The sequence below is a fragment of the Ursus americanus genome, chromosome 30 (assembly GCF_024610735.1).
Source record: "Ursus americanus isolate L20-20 chromosome 30, mUrsAme1.1.p, whole genome shotgun sequence".
In the NCBI taxonomy this organism is placed as follows: Eukaryota; Metazoa; Chordata; class Mammalia; order Carnivora; family Ursidae; genus Ursus; species Ursus americanus.
Window position 1 is genome coordinate 11428794 of NC_142156.1, and position 18011 is coordinate 11446804.

General features: G+C 36.9%; 1 protein-coding gene across 4 annotated transcripts in view; it reads left to right on the top strand.

The window, feature by feature from the left end:
- The window catches only part of TAOK3 (TAO kinase 3), a 175286-nt gene that overhangs the window by 70701 nt on the left and 86574 nt on the right, over positions 1-18011 (top strand). For 2 of the 4 annotated variants that reach the window (XM_045791602.2, XM_045791603.2), the window contains exon 2: positions 7630-7730. The gene's annotated coding sequence lies outside the window, so the exon portion shown is untranslated. Of the gene's footprint in view, positions 1-1118; positions 1244-1554; positions 1732-7629; positions 7731-18011 lie in introns of those variants that run through there. The other 2 variants (XM_045791604.2, XM_087857297.1) reach the window with 2 other exon arrangements.

Genomic DNA, 18011 nt, shown 5'->3' on the forward strand with positions numbered 1-18011 from the left:
AATAACAGTGCATGCTATATGAATGTGATCAAGTAAGAATTACATTCACATCTGGCAAATCTTCCTGCGTCTACTACATGTTTGACATATGTTCTCTCATTTAATCTGCACAACATTCTATTAATTTCTATTAATAGAACTTATGGAAGCTTGATAGGAAACAGAATGGATTAAGCTCTGCAGACAGGCAGGAACTCTTTAGAATTCCTCAGCAATACCCATTTATACTGGTTATCTTGAAGAGAGAATGGATTGAATGCCCAAATTTCTGTACATCAAGGAATGTGTTAGAAAACACATTTGGTTTTTTGTTGTTTTTTGTTTTTTTTTTTTTACTAATCTCTATTTTAGTAATGTTGGCAACAAACCACACATGTATTAACAATATGAGACTTTGTCATCAGTCCCCAATAGATTGATATTTTATAATACATTAGTTATAGAAATCTCAAAATATTATTTATGTTCATTGCTCTTTGAAATTATTGTAGTTATTAGACTGCCTACTAGCTCTCATTACTAAATGAATTAATAAAGAAACATACATATTACTATATCAAAAATTTAAAAAAATATTTTTATAACTTTATTTCAATATAACTGCTTTCCTTTGTAATTCCAAGTAGTTAATTTTTTTCATTTAAAACATTACCTGAGAAGGTGTCCATAGGCTTCACTACACTGCCAAAGAAGTCAATGTCACAGAAAAGGGTAAGAATTATTTTTATACTGAAACTAATATAGCACCATGTATTAACTATACTGGAATTAAAATAAATTAAAAATCAAACATCTAGAAAAAATTTAAAAATTAAAAAAATTTTTAAGAATTATTTTTATAGACTTTTCTTTTTCTCCTTTAGACTAGCTCAGTGGCTCCTACACTTAACTGTGCATGAAAATTGATTTAAAGGGTTTTACAAACAAAACCACGTACAGTTGACCCTTGAACAACATAGGTTTGAGCTGCATGGGTCCACTTATATGCAGATTTTTTTCAATAAATACAGCAGAGCATTATAAATGTATTTTCTTCTCATTATGAATTTCTTTTTTTTTTTAATATTTTTATTTATTTATTCTACAGAGATAGAGACAGCCAGCCAGAGAGGGAACACAAGCAGGGGGAGTGGGAGAGGAAGAAGCAGGCTCCCAGCAGAGGAGCCTGACGTGGGGCTCGATCCCAGAACGCCAGGATCACGCCCTGAGCCAAAGGCAGACGCTTAACTGCTGTGCCACCCAGGTGCCCCTCATTATGAATTTCTTAACATTTTTTCTTTAACTTACTTTATTGTGAGAATATAGTATATAGTATATATACATACAAAATAGACTGTTTTGTTATCAGTAAAGCTTCTACTCAACAGTAGGCTATTAGTAGTTAAGTTTTGGGGGAGTCAAAAGCTATACACAGATTTTTTTACTACACTGGGGGTCAGTGCCCCTGACTCCTGCATTGTTCAGAGGTCAACTGTATACTGGATTTCCAAGGATAATTTGCACTATATGAAGTGCTTGGGTACGGTATGACTTCAAAGCCTGCTTAAATCTTTTTTTTTTTTTTAAGATCTTATTTATTTGTCAGAGAGAGAAAGCACAAATGGGAGAGTGGCAAGCAGAGGGAGAAGCAAACTCCCCGCTGGGCAAGGGGCCCGATGTGGAACTCAATCCCAGGACCCTGGGATCATGACCTGAGTCGAAGGCTGATGCTTAACCGACTGAGCCACCCAGGTGTGTCTAGTTTGGGATTTGTGTAGACACATCAGCACCATTTTTGTACTGGTCTTAACGTACGTTCAGTACCATTTTTTCCCCCAAATTGATGCATCGTTGATTTTAAGTTGCTAGCCTCATATCAGAGTATCAGAACAAAAATTTTCAGTGTTAAAGGAGAAGCTCCTTTGGATTTCATAAATTTCCCCAACTCTCAACCTAACCATATTTTTTTAATGGAGTGGGAAAATAATATCCATTAAGAAACAAAAATAATAGATATATTTACTTTTTAGCACACATAAAGGCTTTTTTAAGATTTCGTTTATTTTGAGAGAGAGAGTGCGTACACGAGTTGGCAGAGAGGGAGGGAGAGAGAATCTCAAGCAGACTCCACATTGAGCAAGGAGCCCAATGCGGGGCTGAATCTCACAACCCTGAAATCACGACCTGAGTGGAACTCAAGAACCGGGTGCTTAACTGCCTGAGCCACCCAGGTGCCCCACACATGAAGTCTTAAAGGGTGACTCGGTAGAGTCTTCTTCATAATATTTAACATCAGTTGACCCAGGAGTTGACTAAAAGTTATCATTGTTAGGGTAATCAATAAACCCCAGCCACTTTTGCATTATTTGCTGAGTAGAAATTAGATGGCTTTAAGGCCTCTTTCCAGTTCTCCAGTGCTATATGATCACAATGGGCTACATAGTGGCATAAAAAGCAACTAACATCTAGTATTATTTTCAAAATGAAAGTACCATAAAAATGGTTTCTCACTTCAGAATAACAGGTAGTGGCAAACAGTAGCAGCAACTAACCAAAACAGTTTTCTGTTCTTTAAAAGCAATTCTCTTCAAGTCTCTATGGGAAGTTGTCTCATAGTAGGGAGAAAAACTGGACTAGTTCTAACTCTGAAAAAGTCCTGTCACCTATTTGTACTTCATTTTTCATTGTTGTAAAATGAAGATTTTGCCTGCCTCTACTCTCTGGAAGCAAGATAATGAATGAGATAATAGGAATTTACATGGGCTAATTTACAGTGACATTTAACTTTCAGAGGCTCTTGTTTGCACCAGCCCCCCCCCCTTTGTTTTTAAAGATTTTATTTATTCATCTGAGAGAGAGAGACAGATCACAAGCAGGGGGAGAGGCCAAGGCAGAGGGAGAAGCAGACACCCTGCTGAGCAAGGAGCCTGATGTAGAACTCGATCCCAGGACCCGGAGATCATGACCTGAGCTGAAGGCAGACACTCAACTGACTGAACCACTCAGGTGCCCCTGCACCAGCCCCTTCTGAGGCCCTAATACTTATTTCTGTGTGGGAATTTTGTAAAAATTTCTTAAATAGATCCCCAAATTTGTTTACGCCTCAGACTACATAAGAACTGAATCTACCACTACATCCTCAAGTGTTATGAAATATTTTGGAGCAATAATAACAGAGAAGTCCAATTTTATGTTTGATTAAACTTTTCTTGATCACCCTCCAAAACTTTTTGGTGTTTTGAAGTCTGACTTAGGCAGCTTGATTCAGAAGGAAGTTTTCTGAATGGAAAATCAGAAGACCTAGATTTTAATTTGGGGTAACGCTACCACATAGGTGTGACTTGACACTTAACTTTTCTGAGATTCAGTTAAAAAAAAAAAGTTGAAATGTCTGAGCTTTAAAATCTTTCCAATATGAAACATTGTGATTCTTACTCCCTAATGCTGAAATATTGGGGTTTTTCAAACTAGTTGGCTTCAGGTTTATTGTTGAAGTAGTGTGACTACAACATTGAAAGTCAGCTAAGATCTTCCATGAATCATCTTTCTTGAAAGTTTCTGGGAAAAGGGAAATTATGAAAAATATTTGTATTTTTACTCTCTGTCAAATGTTCTTCCTTATATTAAGTTAGGATGTCTGTGAAAAATAATTTGATTATCGTTGTTGAAAGATTTCCATTTCTTAAAGAGTGAAGAAAATTATTCCAGTTGCAGATCTCTGATGAAATCTGCTCTAAGCTGGCTGGATTGTTCAGTTGGCCCAAGGGCCTAAGACTAGAAATACTGCATTCTTGGCACGGTTCTCAGTTCTCACTATAAATGTAGTCCCTGAGGTTGCAGGAGGTCAAGGAAGAGGGAAAAAATAATTCCATGCATATCATTTCATCTTCAGTTAATTCTTAAAATGCAATCCTCTTGGAGGAAAAATGTGCTTGTTCATGTTTTGAGGGAATGATGAATTTAGAGATCACTTTGAGAGTAAGATTAGGATGGAAAAGGGAAAGAAATTTCAGCAGATTTTTATTGAGTACCTGCTATATAAAGATGTCACAGGGCCCAGCAATTTGACTCTTAGGTATATAATCAAAAGAAATGAAAATATATGTCTACACAAAAAATTGTACACAAGCAATTATAATACCATTGTTCATAGTAGCCAAAAGGTAGAAACAACCCCAGATGTCCATCAGCTTATGAGTGGATAAACAATATGTGGTATATTTATATAATGGAGTATTATTCAGCAATAAAAGAAATTAAATACTAATTCATGCTACCACATGAATAAACCTTCAAAACAGCATGCCAAGTGAAGGAAGCCAGTCATAAAGACCATTCAAAGGAAAGGTCCAGAACAGGGAAATCTATAGAGACAGAAAGTAGACTAGTGGTTGCTTAGGAATGGAAAGGTGGTAGGGTAATAGCTAAAGGTTAGGGTAATAGCTGAAGGGTATCTCCCCCTTTTTGTGGTGATAAAAATATTCTAAAATTGACCATGGTGATGACTGCGCATACCGGTGAATATGCTAAAAACCATTGAATTATGGGGATGCCTGGGTGCCTCAGTTGGTTAAGCATCTGCCTTTGGCTCAGAGCCCCATGTAGGGCTCTGCACTGAGCAGGAGGCCTGCTTCTCCCTCTCCCTCCGCCTCTCCCCCCTGCTCATGCTCTCTTTCTCTGTCAAATAAATAAATAAAATCTTTAAAAAAAATACCCCATTGAATTATCCCTTTATATGGGTGAGTTGTATGGTATGTGAATTATGTCTTAAAAAAAAAAAAAACCAGAAAACACTTTTTAGAAAAAGATGTCATGAAGTAGAATTGATTAATCAAAACATAGGTTTAGACACGTATCCTCCTCTGAAGAAGCCCTTGTCATACAGTTAGAGTACTAATATATATGTATTTAAAACTGAAGCAAAAGGGGGAAATGGTAGGTCTTACACCAGAAATTTTCATTTTTCCTGATTATAGAGCTGAAGAATTTTGGTTAGAGTAGTGATTTGAGGCCAGTTTTGAATGTTAGTTGGATAAAGCTATTCTTTATACTGGCTATACATTGAAGGATTTTGAGCAAAGATTTGATATCTCACCTTTGCTTCAGGAAGATGATTATAATAATAGTGTTTTTAAGATGAATTCCAGGAGCACCTGGGTGGCTCAGTCGGTTAAGCGTCTGCCTTCAGCTCAGGTCATGATCCTTGGAGGCCTGGGATCAAGCCCCGTGTTGGGCTCCCTGCTCAACAGGGAGTCTGCTTCTCCCTCTCCCTCTGCCTCTCTCCCCGACTTGTTCTCTCTCTTTCTCTCTCTCTCTCAAATAAATATAGTATCAAAAAAAAAAAAAAGAAGGTGAAGTCCAGTAAAGATAGACTAGAGTCTGACCAAGTAGAAGAAAGAGATAAACCTAAGTGGAAAAAAACAGAGAAACAGATACAAAGAAATATTTGTATTTCTTCGAAATTGTGAATTAATTGAGACAAGGGCAGGGGAAAGGTCAAAGTTAATGTAAGGTATAAGTAAGAGGAGAACCCAAAAAGATATCTGAATGAATGGGGCTGGGCTTGGAAAGGATGTCAGCACAGTGTAAAGCCTTAAGCGTTACTGGAAACCACTGAATGGATAGAAGTTAGGAGAGCAGCTTGCTGTCACACACAGGGCTTCAGGCAAATACTTGGAGGAACTTTCATTTAGAAATCAGAAGAAAAGAAACTGTAGGAGGAATAATTTGGAAAACAGGAAAAGACAGTTTTATGGAATTCAAGAGACATTTATAAAGAAAGAAAGGAGCTTGTGGAATGGAAGAAAGCTGAGAACATCCCTTAGGTGTAATGGATAAACGTCAGAATATACTTTTTGCCTCAATAACACGTGCTATCTTCCAGCAGGGAAAAAAAAAAAGATTAAACCAAGAAAATGTAATTCCTAGAAGTCATAGAGTTTATTTTAGAATATTTATAGAGCTATACAACTGTAGAGAACACGTTTTAAGAAAATTATGTAAAAATGAAGAAGTATTTAGAGAAAGAAAATACTGAGCATGCATGTCCATAGCATGTCCAAATGCAGTGAATAGTTCCGCTTGCATTTGAAATTAGGACATGAAGGTGTTAGTAAATGCCTTATTTTAAGTTGCTTTCTTAGAAATCTTGCAACTAGTGTTCAAGGAATTTTTTAGTTTATTGAAGCTATAGTCAGGCTAGATTAGCAGGATAGATATGCAGACATGGCAGTTATTGGTTGGTTTGATAGTTGATGGTTAGGTAAAATGTGATACAGAATTCGGGCAATAATAGCTACCACTTAATGTAACATTTCATAGCCATAGAATCAGAGGGAATAATAAAAATAATGAGAAAGATTAGTTTATATGTATAGACATGAGAGGAGTTTGGGATACCCTCGACAGGAAAAATATGAAAGTAGAGGTCAATACCTTTTTTCTAGTTCCCCTCCCCAAAAGGCCTTCATCTCCAAAGCAGTCAGGTTATCTAAAAATTATTTCAATATGCATATTATATGTTTTAAATTGTTATATTCTTTGACTGAATAACTCTAGTTCTAGAAATCCATTCCAAAGAAAACCCTAAAATGTAGATGAGTAATATGCACAAAGATCTTCAAAACACAGTAATATTTAATAGTTCAATAAAGAGTTAAATACAACCTTGGTTTCTAATTGTGGAGGAGTTGTGAATGAATAGGAAGATATACATTGGGAGGGGCACCTGGGTGGCTCAGTCACTAAGTGTCTGCCTTCTGCTCAGGGCATGATCCCAGGGTCCTGGGATCGAGACCCACATCGGGCTCCTTGCTCCGCTGGAAGCCTGCTTCTTCCTCTCCCACTCCCCCTGCTTGTGTTCGCTCTCTCGCTGGCTGTCTCTCTCCCTGTTAAATAAATAAATAAAATCTTTAAAAAAAAAAAGGAAGATATACATTGGGAGATACACACTGAGCAGTCATTAGAATGAGCTCTGTGAACAGTGATAACATGGGAAAAATGCTTGTAATCTAGAATTAGATAAAAGAGGTAGACTATGAAATTATATGTATAAATGAGGTCAGCTGTATATATCAAAATAAATATGAGCATGGAGAAAAGTATGCCAAATTGTTAATGAACTTTGTCCTAGGTAGGATTATAAAGATTTTTCTTCATAATAGTATTAGGTTCCCAGATTTTCTACATTGGGCATGTACTTCTTTAACAGATAATAAAGAAGACTGGTTATAGGAGAGCCTAGGAATGGGGAGATAGATGAGCCAATGTAAATCATCATGCTGATTGGAAAAGCAATTCAGAATATAAGCCTTACTGACAGCTGATCAGTAACATCACCATGTACTGCAGATTAGTCCTGCCTACTGGTAGACTCTATTGAGTTTCCCTGGATTCAGACTAATGGTAGTCTCAATATAGATTCTGAAATCTAAGGACACTTTTGTTTTCCCAGTATAGCTTGTGAAAATGTAGCCCGAGTCTTTGATGTGCAAATCTTACGTTTTGCATTTGTCATTCACAAACAGATGAAGATAAAAGTTTTAACTTCGTAATACTACATGTGTAAAATTTTAAAGCTACCATATGATCAATTATGGCTTCTTTAGTTTTGCTTTTATAATTATATATTTCATTCTTCTTTTTCCATAGGTGCACCATAAATGCAAAAGACTGAAGTTTTAAGAAGACAAAGAGTTAGCTGCTAAGATGAATCTGAGCAATACAGTATATTTTGTGCCATTTACAAAAAGGTATTGTCCATAGATCCATGACATAGCTTTCTCCTATAAAATGGGCAGAGATTGTGTCTTCTGGTTTTTCTATAATTAATTTATATACATATTTGTAAAAAAAAAGAAAGGGAAAGTGAAAATATTAATAAAATTGGGATAAAAATTCTTTTATAAAAATTTTTTAGTTTCAAATTCTTTCCTTATAGGTTTTCATTATTTTCAGTCATAGCTTATGATTTGGAGAAATACTTGTTTAAAAGAAATGAGCTTACCTATAAAGTTTCTTGATTCCTATTACCAAATTATTTTCTGCAAATATATATTGCCTTCTTTGTTGTAGTGCTTTATAATTAGACTTGAAAGTAGCATAAAATTTTTTACATCACTTTTCCTCTAATTATAGAAGTAATAGGCTTTGCAGAAAATTTAGAAAATACATATAAGCAAAAAGAAGGAAATCTAAAATTACCTGAAATCACAATACCTACTTCAGATAAAACAAGCCTGTAAAGGAATCCAAACTTGGAGATGAAAGAGGCCCTGTTTCCATCTTCATGGTCTCATTCCTCTTTATGTTCTACCTACTTACATCCTGCCTCTTTTGCTAAAACAAAAGAAAAAAGACATAGCCTTATATAAATTCCTAGAAGGATATTACCTTGTCAGAGAATGTACCCATTCTGTTCTTCCAGCATGTATAAAAACGATGGTTTCCTTATGCCCTTACCAAAAACTGTATCTTTTCTCTATTACTTTGTCATTTTGGTAGGTGAAATGAGGTGTCTTATTATTTTAGTTTTTACTTCTTTGATTAGTAGTGAAACTATATATGTTTCATATCCTTAATAGCCACTGCTATTTTCTTTTTCCTATATGTGTCCTTTGACTGTATGGGCAGATGTATGTATATTTATGTGTTCCCCTGTCTGAGGTATAATGTTTTTATTGAAGTATAATCAACATACAGTGTTATATTAGTTTCAGGTGTACAATATAATGATTGAACCATTCTCTACATTACTCAGTGCTCATCAAGATAAGTGTACTCTTAACCCTCCCCCTTTATCTGTTTCACCCCTGCACCCACCCACCTCCCCTATGGCAATAGCTACCAGTTTGTTCTTTGTATTTAAGAATGTTTTTGGGGGGCCGCGTGGGTGGCTCAGTCGTTAAGCGTCTTGCCTTCAGCTCAGGGCGTGATCCCGGCGTTCTGGGATCAAGCCCCACATCGGGCTCCTCTGTTAGAAGCCTGCTTCTTCCTCTCCCACTCCCCCTGCTTGTATTCCCTCTCTCGCTGACTGTCTCTCTTTGTCAAATAAATAAATAAAATCTTTTTTAAAAAAATGTTTTTTGGGGGGCACCTGGGTGGCTCAATCAGTTAAGCATCTGCCTTCAGCTCAGGTCATGATTTCAGGGTCCTGGGATCAAGCCCCGTGTTGGGCTCTCTGATTCTCAGGGAGTCTGCTTCTCTCCCTCTCCCTCTGTGCCTCCCCACCCCTGCTGGTGCACACACAAGCTCACTCTCCCCCGCCCTTCTTCTCAAATAAATAAATAAAATCTTTTAAAAAAATGTTTTTGTCTCTTTTTTTTCTTTCTTCATTTGTTTCTTAAATTCCACATATGAGTGAAATCATATGGTATTTCGTCTTTCTCTGACTTACTTTGTTTAGCATTATACCCTCTAGGTCCATCCATGTTGTTGTGAATGGCAAGATCTCATTCTTTTTTATGGCTGAGTAACATTCCATCATGTGTGTGTGTGTGTGTGTGTGTGTGTGTGTGTGTGTACACACCACATTTTCTTTTTATCCATTTATCCATGGATGGATACTTCAGTTGCTCCATATCTTAGCTATTGTAAATAACATTACAATAAACATAGGGACTCATATATCTTTTCAAATTAGTGTTTTAATTTTCTCTGGAATGAAATTACTGGAATATATGGTAATTCTGTTTTGAGTTTCTTGAGGAACCTCTATACTGTTTTCCACAATGGCTGCACCAATTTTCATTCCTACCAACAATGCATGAGGGTTATCCACATCCTCACCAATACTTGTTATTTCTCGTGTTTTTTATTTTAGCCATTCTGACAAGTGTAAGGTGAGATCTTGTTGTGTTTTTGATTGGCCTTTCCTTGATGATGAGTGATATTGAGCATTTTTTTCATGTTTCTGTTAGCCGTCTATATGTCTTCTTTGGAAAAATGTTGATTCAGGTTCTCCGTTCATTTTTAATCATATTATTTGGGTTTTAAGGGTGTTGAGTCCTGTAAGTTCTTTATATATTTTGGATATTAACCCCTTATCAGATACATCATCATAAATATCTTCTTCCATTCAATAGGCGGCCTTGTTGTTTTGTTGCTGGTTTCCTTCTCTGTGCAAAAGCTTTTTATTTTGGTGTAGTGCCAATAGTTTAATTTTGCTTTTGTTTTTCTTACCTGAGGAGACATATTGAGAAAAATGTTTTTATGACTGAATGTCAAAGGAAGTATTACCTATGTTTTCTTCTAAGAGCTTATGGTTTGGAGTCTCACCTTTAGGTCTTTAATCCATTTTGAGTTTATTTCTGTGTGTGGTGTATTTCTGTGTGTGGTGTGCAAGTGGTCCAGTTTCATTCTTTCACATGTGGCTGACTAGTTTTCCCAACACTGTTGGTTGAAGAGACTGTCTTTTCCCCATTGTGTATCCAAGCCTCTTTTGTTGTAGATTAATTGGCCATATAAGTGTGGGTTTATTCCTGGACTCTCTGTCCTGTTTTATTGATCTGTGTATCTATTATTGTGCCAGTACCATTCAGTTTTGATTACTACAGCTTTGTGTAGTGTATCTTGAAATCTGAGATTATGATACCTCCAGCTTTGTTCTTCTTTTGTGAGATTGTTTTGGCTATTCAGGGTCTTTTGTGATTCCATACAAATTTTAGTATTATTTGTTCTAGTTCTGTAAAAAATGTTGTTGGTATTTTTTTTTTTTTAATTTTTATTTGAGAGAAAATCACAAGCAGGGGGAGTGGCAGAGGGAAAGGGAAAAGCAGGTTCCCTGCTGAGCAGGGAGCCCCACGTGGGGTTTGATCCCAGGACCCTGGGATCATGACCTGAGCCGAAGGCAGATACTTAACCAACTGAGCCACCCAGGCACCCCTGTTGCTGATATTTTTATAGGGATTGCATTAGATTGCTTTGGGTAGTATGGACATCTTCCAACCCATGGGTATAGAATATCTTTCCATTTGTTTGTGTCATCTTCAGTCTGTTTCATCAGTGTTTTATGGTCACCTGTCTGATAAGAATAATTTTCAATGAGCACGTATTTTGCATCATTCCTACTTTATTTGCCTTTCAGTTTTGTTTATTGCATCATTTTAAAACAACCTTATTGATGTGTAACTGACATACAATAATCTGAATATATTTAGTGAATATGTTTTGCCATAATATATATTTGTGAAGATAGTAAACACATCTGGCACTCCCAAAAGCTTCTTGATACCCCTTTTTAATCCCTCCATCCCACCTCTTCTCACTCAGCCCAATCCCCAGGCAACCACTGATGTACTTTCTATTACTTCAGTTTGCATTTTCTAGAATTTTATGGAAATGAAATCATAAAGTATGTACTCTTTTTTTGGCAGGGGTCTGTCTTCTTTTCACTCAACGTAATTATTTTGAGATTCATCCATGTTGTAGCATGTGTCGGTAGTTCATTTTATTGCTGAAATGCATTCCATTGTCTGCATGTACCACAGATCGTTTATCTGTTTTCTTTGTTGATGGGCATTTGGGTTGTTTCCAGTTTGGGCTATTAAAAATAAGGCTGCCATGAACATTTGTGTACAGGGCTTTGAATGGACATATGCTTTCATTTTTCTTGGGTAAATACCTAAAAGTGGAATGGCTCTATTTTCAACTTTTTGAGGAACCTCCAGACTGTTTTCTAGAGTGCCTGCACCAGCTTGCATTCCCACCAGCAGTGTAAGAGGGTTCCCCTTTCTCCACATCCTTGCCAACATCTGTCATTTCCTGACTTGTTAATTTTAGCCATTCTGACTGGTGTGAGATGGTATCTCATTGTAGTTTTGATTTGTATTTCCCTGGTGCTGAGTGATGTTGAGCATTTTTTCATGTGTCCTTTGGCCATTTGTATGTCTTCTTTGGAGAGATGTCTGTTCATATCCTCTGCCCATTTCTTGATTGGATTTTTGTTCTTTGAGTATTGAGTTTGATAAGTTCTTTATAGACTTTTGGATACTAGCCCTTTATCTGATATGTCATTTCCAAATATCTTCTCCCATTCTCTCAGTTGTCTTTGGTTTTTTTGACTATTTCCTTTGCTGTGCAAAAGTTTTTTATCTTGCTAAAGTCCCAATAGTTTATTTTTGCCTTTGTTTCCCTTGCTTTTGGAGACCTGTCCAGCAAGAAGTTGCTGCAGCTGAGGTCAGAGAGGTTGCTGCCTGTGTTCTTCTCTAGGACTTCGATAGGTTCCTGTCTCACATTTAGGTTTTTCATCCATTTTGAGTTTATCTTTGTGTATGGTGTAAGGAAATGTTACAGTTTCATTCTTCTACATGTGGCTGTCCAATTTTCCCAACATCATTTGTTGAAGAGACTTTTTTTCCATTGGATATTCTTGATCCTGCTTTGTCAAAGATTAGTTGACCATAGAGGTGAGGGTCTATTTCTGGATTCTCTAATCTGTTCCATTGATCTATGTGTCTGTTTTTGTACCAATACCATACTGTCGTGATGATTACAAGTTTTGGAATAGAGCTTGAAGTCCAGAATTGTGATGGCACCAATTTTGGTTTTCTTTTTCAACATTCCTCTGGCTATTTGGGGTCTTCTGGTTCCATACAAATTTTAGGATTATTTGTTCCAGCTCTGTGAAAAAAGTGGTTGGTATTTTGACAGGGATTGCCTCAAATGTGTAGGTTACTCTAGGTAGCATAGACATTTTAGCAATATTTGTTCTTCCAATCCATGAGTAAGGAACGTTTTTCCATTTTGTTGTGTCTTCCTCAATTTCTTTCTTGAGTGTTCTGTAGTTTTCTGAGTACAGATCCTTTGCCTCTTTGGTTAGATTTATTCCTAGGTATCTTACGGCTTTGGGTGCAATTGTAGATGGGATCGACTCCTTAATTTCTCTTTCTTCTGTCTCATTGTTAGTGTATAGAAATGCAATTGATTTCTGTGCATTGATTTTATATCCTGCCACTTTGATGAATTCCTTAATGAGTTCTAACAATTTTGGGGTGGAGTCTTTTGGGTTTTCCACATAGAATATCATGTCATCTGCAAAGAGTGAGAATTTGACTTCTTTGCCATTTCGGATGCCTTTTATTTCTTTTTATTGTCTGATTGCTGAGGCTAGGACTTCTAGTACTATGTTGAATAGCAGTGGTGATACTGGACATCCCTTGAAAGATACGAATTTAGTGCCATTGTATTACCTGTAAAGTGACTGTTTCTGTATATAGTCTCTGTTCCTTTCTGGTCTGTGTTACTTGTGGCCTCTCTCTTTGCTTAAAGGATCCCTTTTAATATTTCTTGTAGGGCTGGTTTGGTGATCACAAATTCTTTTAGGTTCTGTTTGTCCTGGATGCTTTTTATCACTCCTTTTATTTTGAATGACATCCTAGCTGGATAAAGTATTCTCAGCTGCATGTTTTTCTCATTTAGCACCCTGAATGTATCGTGCCAGTCCTTTCTGGCCTGCCAGGTCTCTATGGATAGGTCTGCTGCCAATCTAATGTTTCCACCCTTGTAGGTGTAGACCTCTTGTCCTAAGCTGCTTTCAGGATTTTCTCTTTGTCTCTGAGATTTGCAAGTTTCACCATTATATGTCAGGGTGTTGGCCTATTTTTATTGATTTTAAAGCGGGGGAGGGGGCGGTGGTTCTCTGTGCCTCCTGGACTTGGATTTCTGTTTCCTTCCCCAGATTAGGAAAGTTCTCCGCTATAATTAGCTCTGGTATACCTTCTGACCCCCTCTCTCTTTCCTCTTCTTCTGGGATCCCATTTATTCTAATATTGTTTTGCTGTATGATATCACTTATCTCTCAAATTCTCCCCTCGTAATCCAGTTGTTGTTTATCTCTTTTTCTCAGCTTCTTTATTCTCCATCATTTTCTCTTCTCTATTACTAATTCTCTCTTCTGCCCCATTTATCCTAGCAGTTAGGGCCTCCATTTTTGATTGCATCTCATTAATAGTCGTTTTGATTTTGACTTGGTTAGATTTTAGTCCCTCTCTGGAGTCTTCTATGCTTTTTTTTCCAGCCCAACTACTGTCTTTATAATCGTTATTCTGAATTCTGGTTCCAACATCTTATGTCCATACTGATTAGGTCCCTGGCAGTTAGTACTGCCTCTTGTTCTCTTTTTTGAGGTGGGTTTTTCCATCTTGTCATTCTGACCAGAGAAGAAGAGATGAACAAGAGAACAAAATACTAAAATGGCAACAACAACACTAGGGAAATATGTACTAAACAAATCAGAAGAGACCCGAAACCGAGAAAAAAAAATTAAAATTAAATTAAAATGAAAAACAAACAAAAACAATAATATAATCAGACAGGTGAACAGAAGAGAGGAATACACTAGATCCTGTGTGTGTTTTGGTCTGTTTGTTAGAAAACTCGATCGCAAAATTGTAAAGAAAGAAAAACTTAACGTATGTACAAAAATAAAATTAAATACAGTGAAAGGATAGAATGTAACTATAAAAATGAAAATTAAGATGAGAAAAAAAAGATATAGACAACAACAACAACAGCAGCAGCAGCAGCAAAGGAAGGGATATAAACAGACAGGTGAACAGAACAGAGCAATACACTATCTCCTAAGTGTATTTTGATGGGTTTGTTATAAGAAACTACATCTCAAAATTGTAATGGAAGAAAAACTTATGTATATGCAAAAATAGAATTAAATGCATTGAAAGGATAGAATGTAACTGTAAAGATGAAAATTTTAAAAGACTATAACAAAAAAGCAAAACAAAACCAAAAAAAAGGAAGGAAAAAAAAGAGAGAGCATATGATCAGACAGGTGACTAGAACAGAGCCACATACTAGATTTTGAGTATATTTTGTTATGCTATAAGAAACTGCATCCCAAAATTTTAAAGAAAGAAAAACTTACATATATACGAAAATAAAATTAAATACAATGAAGGGATAGAATGTAACTATAAAAATGAAAAGATTTTAGAAAGGAGTTGATAAAATAGGAAATTGGTTGAAAAAGTTAAGGAAAAAATTTTTTAAATTAAAAGTGAAAGACTAAAGAATCATGGGTAAAAAAGCCATGAATTCTGTGTGCTGTATTCCCCTAGTGCAGGGGTTTTGTAGTTCTCTTTGATCAGTAAACTGGTCTTGGCTGGATGTTCTTGCTGATCTTCTGGGGGAGGGGCCTGTTGCCCGGATTCTCAGTGTCTTTGCCCCAGGCGGAATTGCACCACCCTAGTCAGGGGTCCAGACTAAGCAATCTTGGGTTTGCTCTCTGTGGCTTTTGTTCCCTGAAGGCTTTTTGCGCAGCTTCAGAGGATGAGAATGAAAATGGCAGCCTCCCAATCTCCGGCCCAGGGTCTAAAGCTTGGGGCCCCACTCCTCAGTGCGTCCTCAAAGAAAAGTAGTCAGTCCCTCCTGTCGCCCCGGTCTCTGGCCATACTCCATGATCACCCAGCCCACGACCGAGGGTTTCTATCTCAGGCACAAGACCCCATTTTGAGTCTCTAAACCCTGCAGACTCCTGCGGGGTGCTCCTGCACTACTCCTCTCCCAGGGAATTGGGAGGGGTCTCACCGGTTATGCCACTTGCTGGGCCTCGGCTGGGGGAGCGGTTGCCCGATTGTGCCGTGGTTCGTGGTTTATGGCAACCCCAAGCTGAGAACCCACTTGCTGATTATAGCCGGCATCTCTGCTCCAGTGCCTGGGAACTCTGCCTCTCTCAGGCATCCCCGGTCTTCCTGTGACGCTGTGGATCCTGAGACCACACTGTCCCAACTAAGGTTCAGCCTTCACTTAGCAATGTGAGCACCTTTCAGGTGAGACGTCCCTCACTGGAGCAGGGTTCTGATTTTCTAAAAGTTCTGATTTTGTGCTCCGCTGCTGTATCACTTTCTGATAGCAGGCTTACAGAGGCTCCCTCCCCCTGGCTGTTTATCTTTCCACATATCCCCTCGGATTCACTTCTCCACACCTTCAACCTTACAGAAAGTGGTTGCTTTTCTATTTGTGGAGTTGCAGCTATTCTTTTCTTACATCTCCAGTTGAGTTCTCAGGTTTTCAGAATGATTTGGTACCTATCTAGCTGAATTCCTGGGACCAGACGAAACTAAGGTCTCCTACTCCTCCGCCATTTTGGACTCCTCTCTCTTCTTCATATGTATTTTAGAATCAGCTTCTCAATTTCTTTTTCCTAAAGAAAAACCAGTATTGATTCTTCTGACCTATAACCACAGTTATCTCTCTTCATTCTGTCTTTAATTTTTTTTCACCATTATTTTATAATTCTCAGTATACAGGTCTTGCACATTCTTTTTTTTTATTTTTTTATTTTAAAGATTTTATTTATTTATTCGACAGAGATAGAGACAGCCAGCGAGAGAGGAAACACAAGCAGGGGGAGTGGGAGAGGAAGAAGCAGGCTCATAGCGGAGGAGCCTGATGTGGGGCTCAATCCCATAACGCTGGGATCACGCCCTGAGCCGAAGGCAGACGCTTAATGACTGCGCCACCCAGGCGCCCCAAGGTCTTGCACATTCTTTGTCAGATTTATCCCTAAGTATTTCCTATTTTTATGCTATTGTGATGTTTTAAAATTTTGATTTCCATTCGTTCATATGTAAAAATATAATTGAGTTTTGTATTGATCTTGATCTTGTGTTCTGCCACTTTGATTAACTCAGTTATTAATTCTAGTAGCTTTTTATAGATTGCATTAAATTTTCTGCATAGGTGATTATGTTGTTTGTCAGTAAAAGTCTAAATTCTTCCTTTCCAATCTTGATGTCTTTAATTTCTTTTTTTCTCGCTTTATTGCACTTATAGACCATCCAGCACAATGTTGAAGAAAAGGGCTGACATCAGACTTCCTTGCCTCATTCCTGATCTTAGGAGATCATTTGGTCTTTTGATATTACTTTTGATATTAGCTATAAATATTTCATAGATTTCTTTTATCAGGTTGGGGATATCACCTTCTATTCTGAGTTGGCTCCGAATTTTTATCAGGTTTGAATTTTGGATTTTGTCAAATGATTTTTCTGCATTTTAGAGATGATCATTCAGCTTTTTATCAGATTGTTGATTTGGTGAATTACATTGCTTGATTTTTGAGTGTTAAACCAACCTGCTTTCCTGGGATAAATTCCATCTACTCATGATGTATTATCCATTTTATATATTATTGGATTTTATTTGCTGTAATTTTGTTACCCGTTTGTGCATCTATATTTATGAAGAATTTTGGTCTGTTTTCTTGTGATGTTAGTTGTTTCTGGTCGCAGCTAATAAATCTTGTCCCTGTTACTCCATCTTGGCTGGAAGCAGAAGTCCATCCATTATAATTTTTTAAGATATGGAAGTTATTAATTATATATAGTCAAACTTAGTGATTTTGGTTTATGACTTTTGCCTCTGGTGTCTTGCTTAGTAATTAAAGATTCACCTGAAATTTATTTTAGAAGTTTTTATGGTGTCATTTCTTTTATATTTAAATATTTATTTCTTTTGAGAATCATTTTAGTCTAGAGTATGACATAATGATACAAAAAATGTGTTTCTTCCAAATGATTATCCGTAGTACTTAGCTTTATTCACACTGAAGACAAAATATTTAAAAGTTTAGTTTACATTTTGATGATTGGAAAGATTTTAGTTCTCATAAATTTAGTTCCCAGATCTTTTTGTTTTTCTTAAAGACAGTCTCATAAATTGCTCTTTTTTTTTTTTTTGGCGTACTCTTGAAAAGGGATATCTTTGATTTAATGCATTGTTTCTCTTTTCTGTTCTCAAACATAAGTAATGAAGACAACAGCACTTTTTGAATGTTAGTTGAGTACTTTTAGTCACTTGACTGACAACCAAATTTAAGTTACTCTTTTTCAGTAGTATTGATATATTGACTTTATGGTTATCAGTGTTCATAGATTGTCAGGGTGAGTGCCCAGGATTACAAGTGCAGTGTTGCAGGGGAATCCCTTTTTCCTGTTTGAAACCTTTGATGGCTCCCCACTACCCTGAGGATAAAGTCCAAGTTTCTTAATATGGTCTAAAATGCCTGTTATGATCTT